Source organism: Saimiri boliviensis, chromosome 7 (genome assembly GCF_048565385.1).
Source record: "Saimiri boliviensis isolate mSaiBol1 chromosome 7, mSaiBol1.pri, whole genome shotgun sequence".
Lineage (NCBI taxonomy): Eukaryota > Metazoa > Chordata > Mammalia > Primates > Cebidae > Saimiri > Saimiri boliviensis.
The window spans coordinates 39,828,384-39,844,193 of NC_133455.1; the positions used below are offsets into that span (position 1 = coordinate 39,828,384).

The 15,810-nt window shown below is 41.6% G+C and overlaps 1 long non-coding RNA gene across 4 annotated transcripts in view; it reads left to right on the forward strand.

Moving 5' to 3' along the window:
* Window positions 1-15,810, forward strand: part of LOC141585089 (uncharacterized) — a 230,717-nt gene that overhangs the window by 132,388 nt on the left and 82,519 nt on the right. For 2 of the 4 annotated variants that reach the window (XR_012518379.1, XR_012518378.1), the window contains exon 4: window positions 9,732-9,955. This is a non-coding gene — a long non-coding RNA (uncharacterized LOC141585089). Of the gene's footprint in view, window positions 1-9,731; window positions 14,579-15,810 lie in introns of those variants that run through there. The other 2 variants (XR_012518380.1, XR_012518377.1) reach the window with 1 other exon arrangement.

Below are 15,810 nucleotides of genomic sequence, written 5' to 3' on the forward strand. Positions count from 1 at the left end.
TTATATCTAATGCCCCTTACCTTTATTGCGTCTTCAGTAGTTGTAGCAAGAAAGAAAAGCTCGTCTTTATTTATTTATTTATTGTTGCATTTTAGGTTTTGGGGTACATGTGAAGGACATGCAAGATTGTTGCATAGGTACACACATGGCAGTGTGGTTTGCTGCCTTCCTTCCCCTCAGCAATATCTGTCATTTCTCCCCATGCTATCTCTCCCCACCTCCCCACCCCCGTCCCTCCCCCATTTGCCCCCAACAGACCCCAGTGTGTAGTGCTCCCCTCCCCGTGTCCATGTGTTCTCATTGTTCAACATCTGCCTATGAGTGAGAACATGCGGTGTTTGATTTTCTGTTCTTGTGTCAGTTTGCTGAGAATGATGGTCTTGTTTGGTTTAACTCTCTAGATTCTTCACTTCCCTCTAATGTTCTTCATGTAGTCAATATGAATTTACTCAAGTTTGGGTAGACGTGATGGTCAGTGGTTTTGTGCAGGTTATTCTGTTTGTTCTCGATAGGTTCATTGTCAGCCCTTCTCTGTTTTATCCTCTGCTTCAGGAGGAGATCATTACGGGCCGCATTGCCTGGGCTCCATCATTCTCTGGCTTCCAGCACGGTTTGGCCAACAGGAGCTGAAGCAAGGAGGAGAGTGGGCTGAGCATTCTCTGGATGCTCCCTGCCTCACCATGGTTTTGGCGTGGCTGGAATCCTCTGTCTCCCACTACTGCATCTGTAGGGCAGCTCCCCTCCCTTAACTATAGATCTCACTGCACCTTGGAAACACATTTCTCTTTCTTGTTCATTCAAGCTTAGGGGAGGTAACAGCCGCAATTGTTGCTAGTCCCTAGGTATTGCTTGATGCCTATTGGTTTCCTTAACCATGCCCAGATCCTTGACACAGTACCTTCATTTCATGCTCCTCAATTAACCCTTTGAGCATGTCATTTAGTTCTTTCCAAGACGTTGACTAACACAGACATTTGTATGCCACCAATACTGATTCTTCTGATGGCCCTACTTCCCTAATAAATGCTGATACGCCCAGAGAGAAGAGTTTAAAAGGCCAGGTTGTCATTGATGGCTTGATGTCCACATCTCCTAAATTCACTGACTATAGGTAAAGCATTTATCACAGGGCCTGGCCCACAGCAAGGGTTCAATAAGAATTATTGTTGTTGTATCATCATGTTCATAACCAGAGAATGGCAACCACTGTCTTTTTTTATTCACTGAAGAGATGAACTTCATTTAACTGCTGATATTTTATTTCATTGTTATTGGGGGCTTAATACATGCCAGACCACTTAGTGGCTTTACTGATTTAATCATAGCTCAGAGCAGTGCTATGAGGTCGGTACTACAAAATTATTATTTTTGTCTGGCAGATGAGGATGCCAAAGCTTAGAGATGATATGTGATTTACCCAAGATCACACTAAGGGTAAGTGGTGAAGATGAAGTTTGAACACAGGCTACTGGCTCTAGAACCTGTGTTCTTCTCAAGACATCCACAGCCTGCCAAGATAAGACAGGCATGGTCCCTTTCTTCTTGGAGCTAGAGAGGAAAACAAGGCTTAAACGAGTAATTACAAATGTGATGCATCTTACTAGGCAAACCTAATCTCATCCAGAGAAAGTGACATTTAAGCTGGGACCTGAGGGAATGATGCAGACACAAGAGATGGTCTGTCTGCCTTTCACCTGCAGATTTGGGAGCAAGTTGGGGCAGGGTTGTCAATGTCTCTTCTTGGATTGTCACAGCAGCACTTAGCATCTTGCTCTCAACAAAGTGTACCATCAGCGAATGTTTCTTGACTCTATTGAAATAAAGATACTTAATTTCTCCCCCACGAATGACTACTTCTGGTAGAAATCTTCCTTAATAATTGCTTGTAAATCAAAGTCTTCATAGTGCCTTTGTAAGGTCCCAGAACCAAATTTGCCTCCCAGTTACCTGTGACACCTATTAATTTCAATAGAAGCAACATGTGTTTACTTGAAGGGAGAATCTGATTGACAGGATATTGCACGGCACTTAATGACAATTTCATCCCTTTCAAATGCACAGTTAGTATCTATAATCATTGTTTAAGAAGATTACATGTCACATGAATTAGAGGTTGTGGAGTCGGAGCCACCTCCACCGTTTGATTGTTGTATATTATCCCCTTTCCCAGTTACTTTCCTTCTCAGATTAACATGTTGTTATTATTTTCTGGCACCTGGTTTTCCAGATTTAAAAGAGAAGAACTATAGCACAAGATATCTATATTTTTTAAGTTTGAAATTATTTTACAATTAGATTGTAGGGAGAAAATTGTTGCCAAACATTGTTTCCTGAAGATCTTTCCACATTGGAAGCATTGTCAGCCCAGAAGAGTTCACTTGGGGTCTGTCTGCTAGGAACCCCAGAGACCCATTCTGGCCTCATGCACCTGTTCTCTATTTTCCTAGCATCATGCTCAGGAAGGAAATGTTGTCTCCTGTTTAGCCTGTGGTTTGGGATCTGTGAATCATCTGGACGTTCCTCTGAATGTTAAAAAGTATTCCAAGCAAAGAATAAACATGCAACTGTTTGGTGGCTGGGAGCTGCAGGCTATAGGCCGAGACGTATCAAAACAAAAGCATTTATAAAACTTTCTAATAATGCTGTTATTTACACCAACATCATTTTCTTTTTTTCCCCGCTTCTTTTCCTGTCTTCTCTGTCTCCTCCACTCAGACTATATGATAGAAAAAATACTAAATGAAGGGTTTTGAAACTCAATTACTGAATTCAGTTCTGCTACTGCCCTTAGTACCAGACACAAGTCACTGAATTTCTCTTGGGCCTGATTCCTTCTTTTGTTCAAGAAATATTTGTTGAAAACCTATCATAAACACTACTTTACCTGGGATTCGGAAGTGAAGAAAACATACATAGTTTATGCCGTTATAGGTTCCTGGCTGACAATCCGATAGGAAAATGAGACATGACCACAAAGAGACGGAAACTCAACCTCGTGATGAGAAGTCAGATATTTGTCTATAAGTCTGTGGCTTCCTTGTCTATAAAATGGGTACAGCTGGGTGCCGTGGCTCACATCTGTAATCCCAGCACTTTGGGAGGCCAAGGCAGGCAGATCACCTGAGTTCAGGAGTTCGAGACCAGCCTGGCCCAACATGGAGAAACCCCATCTCTAGTAAAAATACAAAAATTAGCCAGGCATGGTGGTGTACACCTATAATCCCAGTTACTTGAGAAGCTAAGTCAGGAGAATTGCTTGAACCCAGGAGGCAGAGGCTGCAGTGAGCCAAATTATGCCACTGCACTCCAGCCTGGGCTACAGAGGGAGACTTTGTCTCAAAAAATAGAATAAAATAAAATGGATATACCATTACATATGCTATATTTCCCAGACATTAAAGCATTATTTAAAATACAGCATCTGCAAAGGGAACTAAAATAGCCAAAATAATTTTTAAAAAGAAGGACAAAGTTAAAGAAGTTATACTATCTGATTTTAGGACTTCTAGAAAAGCTACAGTAATCAGGACAGTGTGGCAGTGGCATAAGGACAGGTATGTGGATTAATGCAGCAGAGTTAAGGGTCCAGAAATAGACCCACACTTACATAGTCAATTGAATTGTGATAAAGTGCCAAGGTATGAAAAGAACAGCCATTAATAAATTAGACTAGAATAACCGGATCTCTATATTAAGAAAGGAACCTTGACGTTTTCCTCACAGCATACACAAAATGACACTCAAAACGGATTGTAGACCTAAATCTGAGAGCTGACACTATAAACGTTGTGAATAACATATAGTAGAAAATCTTTGTAACCTTGGGTTAGGTCAAGTTTCTTATGTAATAGATTACAAAAAGCATGAACTGTAAAAGAGAAATGGATAAACTGGGCTTCATAAAGAATTAAAACATTAGCTTGTCAAAAGACCCAGTTCAGAAAATGAGCAGCTGAGCCACTAATTAGGAGAAAATATTTGTAAGGTAAATAGCTAACAAAGGATTTGTATCCAGATAACGTTAATTTCTCTTACAACTTAATAAGAAAACAATCCAATAATAAAATGAGAAACATATTTGAACAGACAGTGCACAAAAGAAAATATATGAACTGTCAAAAATCGCATGAAAAAATGCTTAGCATCATTGATAATTAGAGAAATGTAACTTAAAACCGCAATGGGGTACCACTACACCCTTGCTAGAATAGCGAAGGTTAAAAATACTGGCAATAATAAGTGTTGGTGAGGCTATAGAGCAACTAGAAATCTTATATGCTGCTGATGGCAATGGAAAACAATACAGCCGTTTCAAAGAAAGAAGCTTCTTAAAATGTTAAACATACGCTTACCACCCAGTAATCCCACCTCTTGGTATTACCCAAGAGAAATGAGAAAATAGCCCACTGAAAGACTTACATGAATGTTCATAGTATTCCTTAATAATACAAAACTGGAAACAATCCAAATGGCCATCAACTGATATATAGATAAAAAGGAAATGGTGATATACAGTTAAATATTAACAACTACAAGGAAAGGAGTTGATGAGGGTACCGGGCACACTACCCCCAAAATATGATTGTGGGAGACCAGAATATGCCACCTCGAAATATGCCTTTTTGGCATAAGGATTTTTTTGAGCTGATTATTCTGGGAAACAGCAGACACAGGAGAAGCTCTGAAAATGAGAGCAGAGGAAACTTCATTTGTAGGTTCGTGTCCCTCTCTGCACCAAGAAGAAAGGATGGTAGATCACCAGACACTCTTAACCAATGGAGAAGGCACAGGCTTAAATCTATACAATAAATCTAAGCCTCGTGTATGGGGCTTTTCCTGGCCAGCTCCCCGTAACGAGGCATTTCCCACAGCCTTCTTTCTTTATTTCAGGGGACGTGGTATGTGACTGTAGTCTCAGGTCTAAGCAAGATTTTGGGATCTACTCTGGTGGCTTTATTCGCTTTTCTCTGAGTGTCTTCCACGTGTACGTAAAGTTACATGTGATTAATCTTGTTTGTTTTTTTCTTATTAATCTGCTTTTTGTTATAAGGATCTGTCCCAATTAAGAACTTATGAAGGGTAGAGGAAAAATTATTTTGCCTCCCCTACAGAGTGCTGATACAACAATGTGGATGAATTTTAAAGGCACTAGGCTAAGTGAAAGAAGCCAGAAACAAAATACCACATAGTACTGTATGATTCCATTTACCTGAAATCATAGGACTTTCTCCTTAGTTCAGCTAAGAGCCGGGTCCTTGTCACACAGCCATGAAATATTAGGCTCACACATTGAAGGGTGAGAAAAATGGAATTGATTGGGTGAAAAGGTAAAAAGGGGGCAACAGGTCCTTCAGCAGAGTGAGAGTCCTGCTAGTGTAGGCTTCCTGCTTTACAGATTGAATTCCTGCTTCTACCCAGCAAAAGGAGAGGCCAGGCTCCTCCCACTGCGATTGGCAGGAACTTTTCAAGGCTCCACCCCAGTGCGCAGGCTGGTTGGAATCTCTCTGCGGACCCTTTCCCACCTGGCTGTCTCAAAATATTTAATGAAAATCCTAAAAAGACAAAACGAAAGGGACAATAAACAGATTGTCTATGTTTCCTGGGGCTGGAGATACGGACAGGAGTTGACTGCAAAGGGGCCTGAGGACAATTTTGGGGTTATGGCAGAGTTCCAAAATGTGATTGTGGTGGTGGTGGCATGACTATTTCCATTTACCGAAAACCATTAACACTTTAAGTTGGTGAAGTTTATTCTTCAATAAAGCTGTAAATAATGTTAATTCAAAATAAATACACACTTGGAGCTTATAGAAAGCAATTCTATAAAGCAATACTTTGGCAGTTTCAGAGGACAAAGAAGTTAGTAAGCAATATAGTAGGAGAATTTCTGAGGTTCATCCTGGAGAAACTCCCATTCATAATGGAACCCCAGAAATCCTAAGCCACGTAGCACTTGAGTTGGGGCACCCAGTCTGGAAATATAGGCAGAAATGTCAGGCACAGAAATAGGTTTCTTATCACTCACATAGAAATCTCAGCCAAAGGCCACAGGCCGTGGCTTCAGTGCTTTATCTGGCTAGATAAATCCTTATGGGTTTCTCCTCATCTGCTCCCTGGAGGTGAGAGGGTGGAGTGTGGAGCAGCACAGCCTCCCTGGCTGGGTTTGACTCACTGACATGGAGGGTGTTCTCTCAACGGTGGGATTTCTGCAGCCCTCTAGTTGCTCATACTGCTGCTGCTGCTGGAACTTCATGCTTTCCATTTCTGAGTTCTGTCCAGGACCTCAGCATTTCCTGTGGCGCTGGTTTCTCAAGGGCATCAGCATCCCACACAGTAGAAAGCCAGGTTTAGTTCTCTTAGGAGACTCCCAGGCCTGAGCTTGGCTTTCCTTCCCAAACCCTCAATTCCGGGCTCTGGTCTCCCAGTTTTCTTCCCTTTCAGCACTCAGCTGCTGCCTCTCCTACGAAGTGTTGGTGAGGAACACGAGTTCTCCTTAAAACTCTCCCTGTGTAAACAGGCATGTTAGACTCTTACTCACAGCCTCCTTCCACATCCTTAGAATCTTAATATCACAAATTATTAGAATCCAAAAAGACTTTACAGAGAATCTAGATCAGACTTTTCCAGAATATCTTCCTCAGAACTGAAAGGTGTGAATAGGTGGTCAGTGGAAAATAGATTCCATTTTCAAATGCATCTAGAAAATGCCAATCAAACATGTTTCTCCACACTGTGTATTAAACAGACTTCCAGCATATTAATACACACTGTGTATTAAACAACAAATTTGGGTTTTTTTGCATAGATTTATGGGGTACAAGTGTAATTTCGTTACATGCATAGATTGCATAGTGGTGGAGTCAAGTCTTCTAGGGTATCCATCACCCAAATAACATGCTTGATACACATTAAGTGACCTCTCATCATCCAGCCCTCTCCCATCCCATCGCCCTTCCAAATCTCCAATGTCTATCTTTCCACACCCCTATACCCATGTCAATATTCACACTTTAATAATGAGCGTGATGACATTGGACAGGGGTGGTGAAGTGTGGGGATATGATGTGCAGTGTTTGATCAGAGAAACATTTTTTCTTCTTTCAGATTATAGAACAGCAATACAAATGTACATCAAGTAGAAATATTCTGCCAACCATAGCTGAAACTACATAATTTTCAGTGTTTCAGTCACCACATTTAAAAAGTAAAAGAAACAGGCAAACCTAACTTTTTATATAAATTTTATTTATTGATAAATATGCTTTATTTTTTAGAGAGGTGCTAGGTTCAATTTTCTGCAAAATTGAACAGAAAGTACTGACGGTCCTTATATTCCCCTTTCCCCCAAAATGCCCAGCCTCCCCTGATGTCCCAAATTTATTAATGTATTTAACCCAATCCACAAAATGATTATTATTCCAACATTAATCAACATAAAAATTCTTAGTGAGATACTTTAATTTTTTTCCCCCCGTCTATTGCTTTAGTTTTCACATTTTAAAATGTGACCCTGGCCACATTTCAAGTGCTCAGTAACCAAATGTGTCTAGCTACCTGTGAGTCCAGGTCTAGAGTGCCACATGTTTCAAGGAACATGTTTTAGGAAATGCTGATCTAGTCACACCCTCCGGTCATACAGATGAAGCTGCAGAGCCCTGAAAGCTTGAAGTGATTTTGCTGAGTTACAGACCCAAGTCACGTCAGAGCTGAGATCAGCACACAGGTTTTCTGACCCATACGGGTAGTTCTTTCTACTACACCATGATGCAAAACACTTATCTTTTTCTTTGTGGTAAGGAGAATTCCAACTTCCTTCCTTTGCCCCATGGAAGACCCTTTTATTCCTTCTGAATTGAATTAGAATGGAGCCTAGTTCAAAGACAGATCAGGGCTGAGTTTGCAGTAACGGTGCACAGCCTTTGTGTGCTCCTTGGAATCTCTGTGCTGTCTTCCCTTCTTAGAATTTGCACGGAATCCACTGACTGTGTTTCTTACTCACATCAGAGGCTCTTTCCTGACATAGTGCATTGGGATCCCTAGCCATAGAATTGCTGTGATGGCCCCTGGGCGTTTGGGACCTGGAATAAGGAGTCTTCCATTCATCATTTATTCAGCAAAGCTTACTGAACACACACCATCCGTCAGATCTTGTTCTTGGTGTTAGAGACTCATAAATGAACAAATGAAATCCTTGGACTCTGAAATTTAGATTCCAGAGAAAGATTAAAACACACACACATTTCTTTATATACAAACATTCCGCATGTCAGATGGCAGTGAGTGTTATTGAGAGAAGATAAGATAAAATAAGGGGAAAAGGGAATAAGGTATACAGGCAGGTTGAGGAGTGACAGATTCCTTTATTCCCCAATTGTGTTTACTGATGGAAAAGTTGAGTAATTTAAGGAAAATATTCTCCTTAGCTTATATTACAATTTGTACTTAAATGCCTTCAGCACCTTTGTGAACATGCGGGTTTTTTAAAGTAAATAATGAGAATATTTTTGAATAGCTAAGGCACATGCCATTTACGTGGTATTCTGCTGAGCCATGGCATTTAACAATTTAATGACAAATGGAGGGTTTATGCTATCTGAGTATTCACTTTCCACGTCTCTGTAGTTAATAGGTGTTGGGTAAGCAAAAATTGTCCTGAGCTGGCCCTTTATTAAAATTAGTCTCCATCCAGATGTCTATTCCTGTTTGATCCCATCATATATCCCGACCAGTGGGCCAGTCACCCTTGTTGGCCATAGTCTCATTAATTGCCAAATAATTACAACATGAAACTGTACAATGAAAATATAAAGCAGAAGGACTGCAAAGGGAAAAAGCACAATTTGCTAAACATGTAGAATTTCTGAAGTTGATGAAAGTGATACAGGAGAGCTACTAGAAATACTTGCAAGCCATTGGCAAATGAGGGTTTGACATGACACAACCTGCTAACAGTTGAAGAAAACAATGATGGGAACAGTGATAAGTACTTCAAAAGGGAGACTCCAATACCAAAGCAATAGGAGAAGTCTTTGGAACACTTGAATAAACCTCAGAGAGTTTTGCAAAATGCATATCTAATTGGTTTTCCTTTGGGGTTCAAATATGAAATGAAGAATATACAGTTCTATTACATAATTTTGCTTGAAAGATTTAACAAAAACCTCCAAAATAATTTATTTGTTGAGTTTTTTTTAGAATAACTATACAGTTGAAATTTTAAACTAAATTTGGTTAAATGTAAGACAATTTTATAATTTGTCTAATTTTTAGTTCCTTTTTCAAGAAAATGTCCCAATAACATCCTCTTTTTTTTTTCCAAATGATATTTTGTTGCATTTATTTTAAGCGGCCCTATAGGCCAGGTGCAGTGGCTCGTTCCTGGAATCCCAGCACTTTGGGAGGCCAAGGCAGGAGAATGACTTGAGGCCAAGAGTTAGAGACCAGCCTGGGTAACATAAGGAGACTTTATCTCAAAAAAAAAAAGTAAAAAACGATTAGTAAAGGATGATGGTGCTCACCTGAAGTCCCAGATACTCAGGAGGTTGAGGTGGGAGGATCCCTTAAACTCAAGAGTTTGAGTTGATGCAAGCTATGATTGTACCACTGTACTCCAGCCTGGGTAACAGAGCAAGACCCTGTCTCAATCAATGAATGTGGCAATTTCTAGGTACCAGTTACCCTTGAATGACAGGAAATGGCCTGCCTGTGCTAATAGTATCTATACTTTTCAGGTGAAGAAACTGAGATGTGAAGAACTTAAGTCATTTGCTCAAGGTCGTATAACCGGTATGAGGTGGAGGCTAACAGCCACTTAGCCAACCTGAATGAAGACATCTCCGCCACACAACACTGCCTCCTAGAGGGATCTCATTTGTTCTGCTTATTCTTGACCGTGCCCAACATCAAAGTTTTGCATTAAAAGATGTTTAGTACCCTTTTCTTGTGGACCTCACAGGTAGGCATGATTCTACCTTAAGCAAGATGGTTTTAAGTAGTAAATGAACACATTGTCCATTATACAGTCTCAAAAGTTTAAAGTCTAAACTTCCTAACTGCTAGTTAAAGTCTATTATATTTGTGTTTGCCTAACTTCTGCAGGACATATCAAGGAAGTTAAACATGTCTGTTATAAATGTTGGGTACCTAATTGCCTTACCTTATAGCTGAGCCAGTAGGCAGACACTAAATAAAGAAAACCTCCCGGCTCACAATGACATACTGTCTTTGTACATCTTTCAAGCAGAGGAAAGATAACGGCCCTGTGTGAGGTTAGTCAAGACTGCTGATTTGCAGTCTCTTCAGGAAATTGTAGTGTTTCCGAGGACAATATTCCTAGTCAAAATAGATTAAGCCTGAAGCCAAAGTGATGACCACAGTCAAAGTTAATAATACTGTGTGTTTGGTTGGAAACAACTGGAAGAAAGCTAAATTATCATAGCAGACAGTCTGCCCTATAATCCTTTACTCTCAGGTCCTTGTCAGGCAGAAAATGAAGTTTTCTCTTTGAGGACTTTGTATTTGTAGACAGACAAAAAATACCATTCACCCTGATGAAATGGAGTCTAAGGTTAGAGGGGCCTAAGTATGTTTTAGATAAAAACTGGCCCTCTGCTCCGCCCCGCCGGGACCAGGGTTCGGTGCGGAGTGCCCCTCGTCCTGGGAAACGGGGCGTGGCCAGAAAGGCGGCTGGCGGGGAACCTGGCGCTAAACCATTCCTAGATGACCTGCTTCTGGGTCAGGGTTTCGTACGTAGCAGAGCAGCTTCCTCGCTGCGATCTATTGAAAGTCAGCCCTCGACACAAGGGTTTGAAAAAAGAAGAAAAAAAGAAAAAAGAAAAACAAACAAACAAACATAACAAAACTAGCCCTTTACTCACCCAGTTTCAAGTTTTTGAAGAATACGAGACATTCTTGTAACATTTTCCTGGATGCAGAAAGAGGATGTACTGCTCTCTGGTAGCAGAGGGTAAGCCACCTTGACAGAGGGGACAGGAAAGTGAGGCTTCTCATAAAGATGGCGGCTGTCCAGATTGGTAAACCACCAGCAATTGATTTCTGGGTATAAACCCCAAAGAATTACAAGCAGAGGCTGGGCACGGTGGCCCACGCTTGTAATTCCAGCACTTTGGGAAGCTGAGGCGCCTGAGGTCAGGAGTTTGAGACCAGCTTGGTTAAAACAGGGAAGCCCGTCTTTGCTAGAAATACAAAAATTAGCCAGGTGTGGTGGTGGGCACTTGGAGTTCCAGCTACTCGGGAGGCTGAGGCAGGAAAATCGCTTGAACTCAGGAGGTGGAGGTTGCAGTGAAAAAAAAAAAAAAAAAAAAAGACAGAATTACAAGCAAAGAGTCCAAGAGACGTTTGTACTCCTATATTTGTAGGAGCACTATTCACAATAGCCAAAACACAGAAGCACCCCAAGTATCCATGGACAGAAGAATGGAGAAACAAATGTAGCCTATGCACGCAATGGAATATTAGCCTGAAAAAGGATGAAAATTCTGACCTGTGCTACAACGTGGATGAACCTTGAGGACACTACGCTAAATGAAATAAGCCAATCGCAAAGGATAAATACCGTATGATTTTACTTTTGTGAAGTATCTAAAGTAGTCAAATTCACAGAGACGAAAGAAAAAGAAAGAAAGAAACAAAGAAAGAAAGATTGATTGATTGCTGGTTTCCAAGGATGAGAAGGGGAAGGAGCAATGGGAATTTCTGTTCATGGGTGCAGAATTTTAGTTTGGAAAGATAAAAAAGGTTCTGGGGACCAATAGTGGTGATGACAACATGACAGTGTGAATGTACTTAATGTCATCGAACTGTACACTTAAAAATCATGAAAATGGTAAATCTTATGCTATTAAATAAAAGACTAGTAGACCAAAGAGTGGTGGGAATGGTGCGATTGGAGATGATAGTGGTGAAGCAGATGAGAAGGAGCAAAGAAATACGTCTTTAGATATGTTGAGAAATGGATCCTTAGATAAGATTTCCCAACTATGTTATGATAAGAAAATGAGTCAGGCCCAGTGGCTCACACCTGTAATCCCAGCACTTTGGGAGACTGAGGCAGTTGGATTGCTTGCGCCCAGGAGTTCAAAGTCAACCTGGACAATGTGGTGAAACCCCATCTCTACAAAAAAATACAAAAAGTTAACCAGGCTTGGTGGCGCGTGCCTGTAGTCCCAGCTACTCAGGAGGTTGAGGTGGGAGAATCACTTGAGCCCAGGAGGTCGACGCCCAGTGAGCCAAGACTGAGCCACTGCATTCCAGGCTGGGTGACAAAGTGAGACCCTGTCTCAACAACAATAACAAAAAAAGTAAAGGGAAATCTTGTCGGGTACTAATTTATTGAGTGCTTACCAATTACCAAAGATTAATTAGGCTAAGGGCTTTGCATTATGCATTAACTCATTTTTTTCTTCGCAATAGCCCCATAGGGGTGGGTACTACTGTTATACCCTTTCGAGATTTAGCAAGATTAACCGTCTGTCTGAGGCATGGAGTCAATGAGCACCAACAGAGCCAGGAGTTGAAGCCAGGGTGTCTGTGGAGCCCGGTGGTTCTCAAACATGTATGCACCAGAATCTCCTGGAGGGATTGGGAAACCACACATTGCTGGACCTTAGCCCGCGAGTATCTGCATCACTAGGTCTGGGGCAGGGGTCAAGGATTTGCATTTCTAACAAGTTCCCCAGTAATGCTCATGCTGCTGGTTGGGGACCACATCTGGAGAATTAGTGAACCAGCCTATGTTCTTAACAGCTGCAAGGTAGCAGCAGAAGGAAGGATTGCTCTATACAGGAGGAACCTGGGACAATGGCCCAGGGTGACCTGATGTGCTGAAAGGAGCCAGAGCAGGTCAGGGAGTGATGAGCAGAGTTTCCTACCCTCTGTCAGCTGTGCCACCTTCTTCACTGTGACAACAGGGGCAGCTGCTGTTCTGCATCAGCAAGGTATGAGCCTTGAGGTGTTTTGCTCAGGAAGTAATGGACAAAGATTAATAGAATTATACATTCTAATTTTTTTTTCCCCTGGCCTACCCAAATATTCCATGTCCTTTAGGCTCCAGATGAAATTCCATCTAAGGCTGATTTCTGGGTCTTCATAATTCAGATTGTATTTAAACTTAATGTGACACAGATTAGCATTTAATTTTTCTCTAATTAATCGATGTGCTTTTGTCTCTCTTCCCTATCTAGTTTTAAAGCTTTCTGAGGTCAAGGACAGTGGTATATATTTATCTAGGACTTCCAATGTGGTTAGAATAGTCTTAGTCAGACTAGCTGTATAATCAATGATTATTGAAAAACATTGTTCAGCAAGTTAGAGATTATCATTATATCATATTAATAAAAATAAGAGTAAGCATATGATGAACATATTTCAGAGAACTAAGTGTTAGTTAGCTGATGGCTGTCCTATTCATAGTTCAAATGGTGGCACAGATAGGAGTACTTGTGGTTCAAGATACCTAAGTGACATCCACATAAATCTAAGAAGCCTGTAAGGGGATGAGTGTGCCTTGAAATTGTGCAATGAACACCTGCACGACCCCAAGTCATGTCCCTGTGTACTGAGTGGCCCCTACAGGAACACTACTCCCTTCCAAGGAAGGTGATGTCCTTGTAAATACCATTTCAGCTCTCCCATAATATCTGGCGTGATCTCGGTTCACTGCAGCCTCCACCTCTTGGATTCAAGCAGTTCTGCCTTAGCCTCCTGAGTAGCTGGGATTACAGGTGCACCACCATGCCCAGCTATTTTTTTTTTTTTTGTAGTTTTAGTAGAAATGAGGTTTCACCATATTGGCCTGGCTGGTCTCGAACTCCTGACCTCAGGTGATCCGCCCATCTCGGTCTCCCAAAGCGCTGGGATTACAGGTGTGAGCCACCAAGCCCAGCCTACTTTTCTTTTTCTTGAAGTCTAGTCAAGTATGGTAGTGAGAAGGGAAGAGTAGGACATGGAATTTGATTGGCAACTGACTGTGAAAAATCAATCGAGATACCTCACTATCTTCAGACCAGCCTGTACTTTTGCAATATTCTATAATTTTCTGATTTACTTGCTTTGTCTCCCCAGCTCAATATGCTAATGAGTGCCGTAAAGATAGGACCATGTTTTATCTTTGTATCCCTAGTGTCTTGAGAAGTATGCTGCATGTAGTAGATTCTCAAAATAAATGTTCGTTGAATAAAGTAACACGTGAGTGCATGAGTGAAACATAGTCATTGACAGGTTATTTGGAGCTCCCGATGTGGTGATACACAGCAAAACGCACTGAAATTGCTGGGAGAAAAAGCAAGATAATAGGCAAGTTCCGGGGAGAAAAGGTTAAAGGTGCCATCTGAGTTTTGGTAGTTTTCCCTTGCAGAGTCCTACGAGGGATTTTCTCACCAACAATCCAGAATGACAGATGGATCGTTTCATCCTCTAGTTACACACAAGAAAATTGCTTTGGTCTCAGTTTTGTAATTTCCACATTTTTCCTTGATAATTTAGTCAAATCAGAACACCTTGTTTTCTTTCTTTCTTTTTTTTTTTTTTTTTTGAGACGGAGTTTCGCTCTTGTTACCCAGGCTGGAGTGCAATGGCGCGATCTCGGCTCACCGCAACCTCCGCCTCCTGGGCTCAGGCAATTCTCCTGCCTCAGCCTCCTGAGTAGCTGGGATTATAGGCATGCACCACCACACCCAGCTAGTTTTTTTGTATTTTTAGTAGAGACGGGGTTTCACCATGTTGACCAGGATGGTCTCGATCTTTCAACCTCGTGATCTACCCGCCTCAGCCTCCCAAAGTGCTGGGATTACAGGCTTGAGCCACCGCGCCCGGCCCACCTTGTTTTCTTAAACAATTGTAATGCTCATATTAAAGGACTTCATGGAAAAATTCCATTTTAGAGATACTATGGAGATGTAAGAAAGCTCATCAGTGCTTTATTTTCTCCAAGAATGTACTCCTTCATTTGACCTCCTAAAAACGCCTCTTTGTCACTTGGCCTTTGTGTTAGTCATCAGTGCTGTTTGTCATGAGTGTCTGCCCACCCTCCTTCTCAGCATGTGGCAGGATGGTGCTTCTCTGTCCCCCTTGAAGTTGGATGAGCCAGGTGACTTGCTTTGGCCAGTGAAATGTGAGGGAGCAGGGGACGTGTGTCACTTCCTGGTGGATGTTTCGAGAACTAGTGTGCCCTTCCCTACCTTACCCTTCCCATTTCACTGGCAATGGGTCAAACTGAAACCTCTGTCAGCCTGAGGTCTCTAAGTAATTTCTGTGAGTAATGTGTTCATACTTCTTGTAGATGGAAAGTCAAAACGATCAAAGAAAGTGCTTCTTTGAAGTGCCTTAGAGAAATAACTGGCTAGACAGGTCTATTTCAACTCCTCCCTTTTATTTGAAGACATGACTTCATAGTTAGTGCATTACAATCTGTGTGAGCATGGGTGGCTTCAAAGGCCTATGAAGGATCAGCAGCCCTTCCCAGTGTAAACACGAGTCTACTGTGTCTGATTAGTGCCTTTTATAACCATCAGTCCTGCCATTGTTAGAAATGCCATTACAAGCTTTGTTCCATAAAAGATACTTACTCCTCATTCCTGAGCAGTACCTGCAAGGTGTCCCTGTTTCCTAGTCCCTCCCAGCCAGGCCACTCCACGTCTTTTGCCTCTCTTTTGTTCTTAATACCCCGAAGTCATTCCCTGCGCAGAGGTAGCCTGGGTACTCTGCTGCTAGCTTTCATTTGCCCATATCCAGAGCCAGGCTGTGATGGAGACTCCCACAGTATGGGAGCCTGGCTGAATGTTGGACTTTGTG